Genomic DNA, 9215 nt, shown 5'->3' on the forward strand with positions numbered 1-9215 from the left:
CCTTCGCCCACAGGCGCCGCCCCCACAGCTCCCAATGGGCATGGTTTCTGGCCAATAGGAGCTGTGGAGCCCCCTGGCCACCCCTGCACCTAGGAGCCAAGGGACACATCACTACTTCTGGAGAGCCACACGGAGCCAGGTAGGGACTTTTATGGCCCGGTCTGCGGTGCTGACCAGAGTCACCAGAGTCCCTTTTCAACCAGGTGTTCCAGTTGAAAACTGTGGACACCTGGCAAGTAGCAACCCAGATAAAGATACAAACTGGCAAGCTCTGCATAGACTTACAAAAACCTGCATCATCATCTAATCATCACATATAATAACATCACATTGTTTACCCCCTTCTCCTCTATCAGCATGACACAAAACGAGAAAACTTGTAACTTAATGCCTTCTATAACTATATTCCTTTTGATATTGTATGAAGTATTTAATAAACAGTATGTAAAAGCAAAAATGCACATCCAAGGGTATACTTTCATTATAGAAGAAAACAAGGGTGCAAAATTAATGTTGGGGTGGATGGAGACAATAGTGATAAATGATCACACAGCAGTGAGGAATAGGCCAGAACCTATAGAGCTGTTTCTTAGCTGGTGTAAATTCTCATAACTCCAAAGACTTCAGTGGAGCATGACTATCCCCGTTGAGGGTCAGCACCTTTTATTGGCCTTTCTAATCTTTCCTACATTTGGGTCCTTTTAAAGTACAGCATATTCACTGACTATGTAAGTAAAGTTATTTGGGGGTTGTTTTGTTTATTGAAGCAACTTCAGACTTGCATATTTTGTTTGAGAGGATTGTCTGCGTATTCAGCAGATGCTGGAATATTACTAGACCTCCAGAGGCACAATCTTTCATATTTACTTCATCACCATTTGTCCACAGAGTGTTCAATACATATTCAGTTTGCCATTTTAGCCTTTGGCCCATAACTAGTTTGTTCACATTAAGAGCTGAAATAACTATTTTAGACCAATTTTATTTTTCAAAAATAGCATCACTAGTCCTTAGGAAGATCTGAGGGCCACATTTTAAACGTATTTAGGTTCCTACAGAGGCAGCTAGGCATTTTGATGCTGAAAAGCTCCCTTAGTTTGGTCAGTTGGGCTATTGGGCACAGAAAGTCATGCTGCTTAACTCAATATTTGCTTAGCCGTTAATTTTTAAATAAAATAAACAGAAACGCTAATAGAACATTCTGAGCACCAGTAAACCCAAAGGCCTGTGCAGTAATGCTGTCTAGATCTCCTGTCTGGACCTTGATATTTATGTTTTCTCTTCACTTCAAGTCCCCATGCTACTACCAGTAAAACTTCTATAAATCACCCACTTTCCTATGCCTCATCTGTAAAATGGGTATACTACTTCATGAATCCCAGATTCAAAAAAGAATCCCTATTTGTAAAGCATTTTGAGATCTACTGATAATACCACTTATATAAGAACTAGGCATTGTTATTCAGGACAGTGAGTGCTTAATTTGATGCACGTGCTTAAATTCCACTGAAGTCAGATTAAAGTTAAGCATGTGCCTAATTGTTTTCCTGGATCAGGGACTCAACAAAGTGTTATTTATCCTGATTAAGGAGTGACCAGTTCTGCCACTTTACAAGTAATCCCAGTGAATCAGAGTCTGTCAGTCTAACTCATGCTGAGTAGTATCTTACTTCATAAGTGCCGATATTGATTTCAATGGGACTACTGTGGAGTTGGGTATTATTCAATACGAGTAAGGGTGGTAGAATCTAGCCCAGTGAGAATAAGGCTAGAAGAACCAGGCCCTTACTGCTTGTAAAGCATTTTGGGCCACACTGCGATGTACACAGTAAGTCAGGGTCTTACTTCTTGAGTAGTCCTATTCAAATTAATAGGACTACTCAAAGAGTAAGCCAATAACTCAATGCCAATAACGGTATCCAGTCTAGTTCTTGGTGAGCCTCACTTGAAAAGCAGAATGCATGAGGCACATATTATTGCTTTTCTACCTCTTCTTTGATCTGTGAATTCTATTTTTTTTTAAATCAAACAAAAAAAGAGAAATTTAGTCCAGCTTCTGTAGATGTTCATGTTTTTTGAACATTGTAGATTTTTCTCTTCATTTGATTTTAAAATTGTCCGAAGAAAAATGTTTTAAGTAACTTATCCCAACAGCAGATAAAGATCATATAGTTCTAGAGTCAACTCTTTCACATTTCCTGCATGTTGAAGCTGTAGGCTACTATTTGGAATGTTTTATTTCCTCTTAAAAGAGCCATTTGCAATAATTTAATACCTACTACTTTTGAGGCTGTAGCAAGAGGTTATTGTAACTTTACAATGGACACTTTCAATTTAAAAATCACATTTCTGTTGAAAACTGCTTTACCTACTATTACTACAACTAACACCAAAGATTGGGATAGCTGGCAGAGATAAGAGAAAGGTTTCCCCTCTATTTTACAGTTTGCTTATTTTAGGAGTCTGATGGCATTTTGTGTCCAGTTGGTTTCACTGTCTTTTTTTTTGCAACCAAGTGGTTTTCCTTTTGTGGATCTTTCAGACAGAGAAGAGAGAAAAACTTTTTTTAAAAATAGCAAAATGTGCGTGAAAAAAATCAGAGTTGTCAGAGGGACCCAGGACAGATGCAATATGTAGAAAGTACTTAAGATTCATTTGTTTGAAACTGATTTGGTTTCAAGTTCAGGGCACCCATTTAAGCATCCTTACTGCAGCAAATCATTAAGTGTTTACAAATGGACTGTTACCTGATGCCAGTCACCATAATCAATGAAGTCACAACTGGTAGAACAAGGTCCACAGATTAAGATAATAATATAAAAATTAACCTATACATTTCTAATTATTTTTAACGTGATGTACGGCAATAATGGACTAACTCTTATTTCTGTCTGCTGTGATGACCATTGAATCTGAAAGGGAACCTTCAATTTTTGTTGCATTTTTTTCTTCATTTTTTTTTCCTTCTCAGGATTAGAAAATTTAGTTTTTGATTCTGACTTGCAGATCCTGACTGCAAAGTTAGGTCTACAACTGTGAGTCTGTGAAGCCTATTAAATCTTTCTGTCAATTAAGGCAACATGTATAATACACCAGCTATTGAGAAAAGCAAAGCTGTCAATATGCAGCAACTATCCATGCTAGGTATAGTCTCCAAGAATTTTTCCACCACTTAGTACATTTAAAAAGGGTTGGGACAAGACCCTGACAAGTAGCTTTTCCTAAATCATCTATCCCACTTTCCTCTGGACTCATTTATCCCCTATCAATAAAAGTGCAAGAACTGGCATGGACGATGCAAGGGTAATTTATCCAAGGTTTAATGTAAGGAACATTGTCTTCCTAGTTGAAGACACTCTTGTATATCCTAGGTAAAATCCTGACTTCACCGAAGTCATCACAAGTTTTGCCATTAATTTCACTGGAGCCAGAATTCTACCCTCTGCCTACTCCTTACACTTTTTTCAGCCTGCAATAGCTTCTTGTACCAATCTCTTTTAATGAACTAAAAAAATCAGGCATCTGCACTCATCATGAATGCAAAGTCACATTTTAAAATGAATTCAGTTTTAGTAGACCTTATACTAACCTGTGGCAAATATATATCTCAGTCATCGACTGACCATCTATAATGTACATACAACATGGGGAATGGACCTGTCACTTCTCAGCTCCTAAAATGTAGGCTGCAAATCCAGTGCACTAATGGAATATTTTTCACAACAAGGTCAACTTTTAGATTTATTCTACCCAGCAGATGGCAGTGAAGTACATACACACAAGCAAGTGCATTGTAAACTTTTGCAGAGTTAAAACTGCTAAGGTGACTGGGTTACAAATCTATTGAAGCTCAGTATAAATAAGCAGGAGCTGCTGAGAGTTTGAGAAATTCTTTGATGTTACGGAGTTAAAATTTTGTTTTGAAGGCTTTGCTGAAAGCCAATTTCATGTGTAGTGTGCCAAACCTTAGAGTTTTAGCCTGAGCCTCAGACTTTTAAGAGGTTTTTCATACCCTAAGAACTGCTTCAACAATCAGAAAATTTTGATTGTGCACAGGCATTTGCAACTTTGACTGACATTTAACAGAACAGAGGGGGAACAGAGTTCAGACAAACCACAAAGAAGATAGAGACAATGAGACAAGTGAATCTCATGAACTGTCTATTTAAAATAGGATACATTATTTTTCTCTTTAGAAAACGTTCAGGTTTGTTTCTAATAGCAGAAAAAAGCCCAGGTGATAGGAGAAAGGAATGGGAAGGGGAAGGGGGAAAGGCCTGTGGAAAACCGTAAGCAGGTCTGTACCCTTCCCAAAGAAGTCAGTGGCTCTTTACAAATGGAAAAAACAAAACAAAGCAAAAACACACCATCAGCTTTCTCATTCCAAGAATCTTCTCTGAAACTTCTCTCACCTCTGGAATAAAAACTACCATTCAGTATTCCAAGGCATGTTTCAAAAACACAATGGAAAACACAAGTTTCCCAATAGGCATGTTATCTGACATTTAGGGACCTCCTATTCAGAAGATTTTAAGAAGATGGAAGAGGTTTTCTTTATTCCCAAGCATTCATTTAGAAGTGACCTGCAAAACTTCAGAGATTCTAGCCATGCCCCTAAATACAGAAATTCTCTCCCATATAAGACATTTGTCCAAGATGATTGGTTTTAATCTCAGAAATTCTAAATTAATCATCTATATGAAATTCAGCTGGTTGGATTATGGGCCAGATCCTGCAAACTCTCCACACACAGAATATTTTCTGATTTCAATGGTAGTTCCACATAAGAGCAAGCCCAAAGTCTCTAGTGAACTCTATCTCAAGTTTGAAATTCATTAGCATACACAAAAAGCGTTAGCTACAGTCCTTGATAAGAACACACAGTAAAAAGAAATATCGCCCGAACATACTAACATTTAAAAAAATCAGTTTAAAAGTTAACATGAGGATGAATAAATCTGAGAAAGAGCCCATAAGACAGATACCTCTGAAAGGCAACAAAGGTATACTGTGTTGTGTATTTACCTTATTATAGTCCATGCTGGCAGCACCATCTATTACTCTATTATGATTCCCTTGACACGTCCCATAATAAGACCCTGTTTTCACTTTGCCAAACTTGAAAGGTTTGAGCTGATATTTTCCATGCTGGGTGTCTGCCTCAGGCTGAATTATTTTGGAAAATTTGAGCCAAAACAGTTGGCTATTTCTGAGAACAAGTCGAGGCAAATGTATGTTTTCCCCAAGTTCACAAATTCTACAGACCTTGCATATGAAAAGCGCTAGTGCCTCATGCTTTGGAGCAGGGAATTATAATTTGGCAGGGGTGTGTTATAAGTAGGGCCTACCAAACTCTCGGCTGTGAAAAGCGCATCACGGACAGCAAAATCTGGTCTCCCCGTGAAATCTGGTCTTGTGTGTACTTTTACCCTATACTATATAGATTTCACCAGGAGACCAGCGTTTCTCAAACTGGGGGTTCTAACCCACAAGGGGACTGCTGGGGGTGGGGGGAAAAGGGAATCCACAAGGTTATTGTAGGGGATTTTGGTATTGCCACCCTTACTTCTGTGCTGCCTTTAGAGTTGGGTGGCTGGAGAGCGGTGGCTGCTGGCCGGGCACCCAGCTCTGAAGGCAGCGCCCCACCAGCGCAGAAGTAAGGGTGGCAACACCATACCATGCATTCTTTACTTCTGTGCTGGCAGCACAGGAGTAAGGGTGGCAATACCACAACCCCCCTAAAATAGCTTTGTGACACCCCCCCACAACCCCCATTTGGGTCATGGCCCCTTCAGGTACAACACTGTGAAATTTTAGATTTAAATATCTGAAATAATGAAATTTACTGTTTTTTAAATCCTGTGACCATGGAGAATTCATTTGAGTACGGACTGACTTAATATGCCAATCTTACTTGCTATCCTATTATTAAAAAAAGAAAAGGAGTACTTGTGGCACCTTAGAGACTAACAAATTTATTTGGACATAAGCTTTTGTGGGCTAAAAGCCACTGATGAAGCTTATGCCCATGAAAGCTTATGCCCAAATAAATTTGTTAGTCTCTAAGGTGCCACAAGTACTCCTCATTGTTTTTGCTGATACAGACTAGCATGGCTACCACTCTGAAATATATGCTTAAGTATTTGCAAGATCAGTGTCATTGTGAACAAGTACGTTTCTTTACCTCTATTAGAACACTTGTATTATTAAAACTGAAAAAAACTTTAAAAATTTTACTTCTCAATTTTGTATTCCTCTTAAAAGAATGGGGCAGGGAGTGGGGGAATCCATAAAGTCAGTTTTGTTTTTAATCCATTAAAGTCAGTTTCACTTCCGGGCATCTCCGTATTGCAACATTTTGTTTGAAATTACTCAATATATTTATTTATTTTAAAAGACAACTTTCTATTGAAATGTTTAAAAGTTCTGGAGACATTCCTGATGTTCTTAAGTTTACTAAAGGCCTACTTTTATGAAATATAACTTTGGGGCCAAAATCATGCATTCCCTTAAGCAACTTGCCCTAGGTCACACAGCAAGTGAGTGGCAAAACTGAACATATATTCCAACATTCCTAATTGATAGATACTGAATGGCAGTGTCCACTCATTCTTGAGGTGGGCTGCCCAGAGGTGGAGAGAAGTCTGTTCCTGTCTCGAGCTAAAAAGACTTTAGTATTCATGTCTGCCAGCCAAGCACTTTTGTCCAACACTAAATTTGCAAGTAATATACATTACCACACACAAGAAGCTACATTAAAGTAATGTTATGATTTGCCTTTGCAACGTTAATTTAGCCCACTTGTATATATGTATTGGTCACATGCATTATGATACATTATTTGTTTACATGATATACTCTGCTCTGAATTAAGCAGGGATCCTGGAGGAAAGGTTTTAGCAAGCTATTAAATCTTTTACAGAATTTGAGGACGTGTTTATATGCAGTGTCACATATATAGAAAGAAAAATAGATGAAAAAATTAAAAACTCTGAAAACTGAATAAAATATATTTAATATGGGGTAAAGTTTTATAAAGCAATGGGGTGGCCTTTGAGCTCTGCTATAAGGAAACTCATAAAGTCAAATGTCCCCCAGTGAAGGTAAAGTGTTTTACAATAAATGCTGAACTATTTCCCCCATTCCACAGCACACACTTCTGCTAAGAAGTTCCCATTCTCTACCCACTTATGTTTCTTTGTTAAAGAAATCTAAGGCATTGAACCTGCAATTATTAGTTCCCTGGCAGATTGCTGAACCTGTGTGACATGGCTGCCCACGCACCTAATATCAATTGCAGAAAAAGGGCTTTAATCATAGCTCAACATTATGATTTCTGTACCTTAACTACTACTCAGAGAAAATAATGAAAACCTAGCAGTAGCTATTATTAAAAATATATACTGCTTTGTATTTATACAGGAGTGCCTGGGATTCAAATGGCGGTATTAAAACAAGTATTTGCTGTAAGAAATTATTAAACTGTGCTTGGCTTAAAATATATATTAATAAAAAGTGTTTTTAAAATTAAGCATCTTACTCTTTGCTACCTGTCTTCCAAAAGAATGTGCGTTTGTTATATTGCCTGATAACAAGCACACCAGTTGGGAACTATTTGTTTGTTTGGCTGGCCAAGAGGTTTGACCTACAGCAGAACCTCAGAGTTACCAACAGACCAGTCAACCCTACTGGAACTGGAAGTACGCAATCAGGCAGCAGCATTCAAACAAGGCACAGTACTGCCTTAAATGTAAACCACTAAAAAAAAAAATAAAGGGAAAGCAGCATTTTTCTCCTGCATAGTAAAGTTTCAAAGCTGTATTAAGTCAGTGTTCAGCTGTGAACTTTTGAAAACACCACCCCAACTTTTTGTTCAGGGTAACAAACATTTCAGAAAAAGAAAAGGAGGACTTGTGGCACCTTAGCGACTGACAAATTTATTAGAGCATAAGCTTTCGTGAGCTACAGCTCACTTAAGTGAGCTGTAGCTCACGAAAGCTTATGCTCTAATAAATTTGTCAGTCGCTATGGTGCCACAAGTCCTCCTTTTCTTTTTGCGAATACAGACTAACACGGCTGCTACTCTGAAACATTTCAGAGTTAGGAACAACCTCCATCCCCAAGGTGTTGGTAACTCTGTTCGACCCTCTAGCCAAAACACCAGCAGCAGGAATTTGGCAACATAGCAGCGTTTAATCTAAAAAGAGGACGTCTCTAAAAAACTTCCGCCAAGGCGGCGGAGGGTTGGGTTGGGTTGGGTTGGGTTTCTTTCTTCCACCCTCCCAGAAAGTACACGACGCCTGCAGCCTGGAACAACAGCTCCTTCGCCCTGCCCCGACCCAAGCCCAGCAGCAGCTGCTCCCGGGGACTATCAGGGACGCGCCCCGAGTTGCGCCGCCGGCGGGGAGCCGTGCCCTTACCTCAGCCGGGGAAGCCAGCAGGAAACAAACCCCGCGGGAGCGCGGGCCGTCTGGGGCCGGAGGAGGGAAACTCGCTGGGGGGGGGGGCCGCAAACCCGCGCAGTGTGCACAGGGCAGCCGCCGCCGCCGCCGGGCGGGCCGCAGGGACGAGCGCTGGGCAGCGCAGCCTGTTGCGCGCCGGGCGCTGCGAGGAAATTCCCACCAGCCGCGTCCTTCCTCGCGCGGCTCCCCCACCCCCTGAACTCGCCTGGGGCGGCCGCGGCTCCCGCTCCCGCGCAGCCGGGGACCAGCCAGGTGGGCTCCGCGGGCGGCTCCCGGGGGAGCGGCGGGGCGGGGGTGGAAGGCGGCTGGCAGCGCGCAGTGTTGCGTGCACGCCCCGGGGCTCCCCTCCCGCGCTGCCCAGGGAGAGCTGGCGGCGGGCCCGGCCCAGGCCCCTTCTCCCGCCCGTGACTCTGTCCCTGCGCTCCGCTTGGGGAGGGGCTGGTGTGGGAGGAGGGCTGGGTTCCCTGGCCATTGAGCGCCCCACCTCTTGCTGCAGAACCCGAGGAAGCTGCCGCCTTCCTTGTTTTGGGGACAGGTAAAGTCCCCAGGGTGCTCGTGCCAGTCGCTTTTGCTGTGCTCTTAATGAGGGACGCGGGCGGGGCTCGCTTCATTCAGGGCCCACAGCCTGGCTGAGGCAGCGCCAGAGGCACATTTTAGGAGGGGAGGCAGTGTGGGCAAGGGGGCAGAGCACCGGCCTGGCAATCAGGAGCCTTGGGTTCTGTTCCTGCCCCTGCCGTTGGCCTGCGCTGCCGG

The 9215-nt window shown here is 41.9% G+C and overlaps 1 protein-coding gene across 5 annotated transcripts in view; it reads right to left on the minus strand.

The window, feature by feature from the left end:
- The window catches only part of ARHGAP8 (Rho GTPase activating protein 8), a 122313-nt gene extending 113445 nt beyond the window's left edge, over positions 1 to 8868 (minus strand). For 2 of the 5 annotated variants that reach the window (XM_043515471.1, XM_043515475.1), the window contains exon 1: positions 8668 to 8868. The gene's annotated coding sequence lies outside the window, so the exon portion shown is untranslated. Of the gene's footprint in view, positions 1 to 8420; positions 8624 to 8667 lie in introns of those variants that run through there. The other 3 variants (XM_038385568.2, XM_038385615.2, XM_043515484.1) reach the window with 2 other exon arrangements.
- Positions 8869 to 9215: the final 347 nt, after the last annotated feature.

The sequence above is a fragment of the Dermochelys coriacea genome, chromosome 1 (assembly GCF_009764565.3).
Source record: "Dermochelys coriacea isolate rDerCor1 chromosome 1, rDerCor1.pri.v4, whole genome shotgun sequence".
Taxonomy (NCBI): domain Eukaryota; kingdom Metazoa; phylum Chordata; order Testudines; family Dermochelyidae; genus Dermochelys; species Dermochelys coriacea.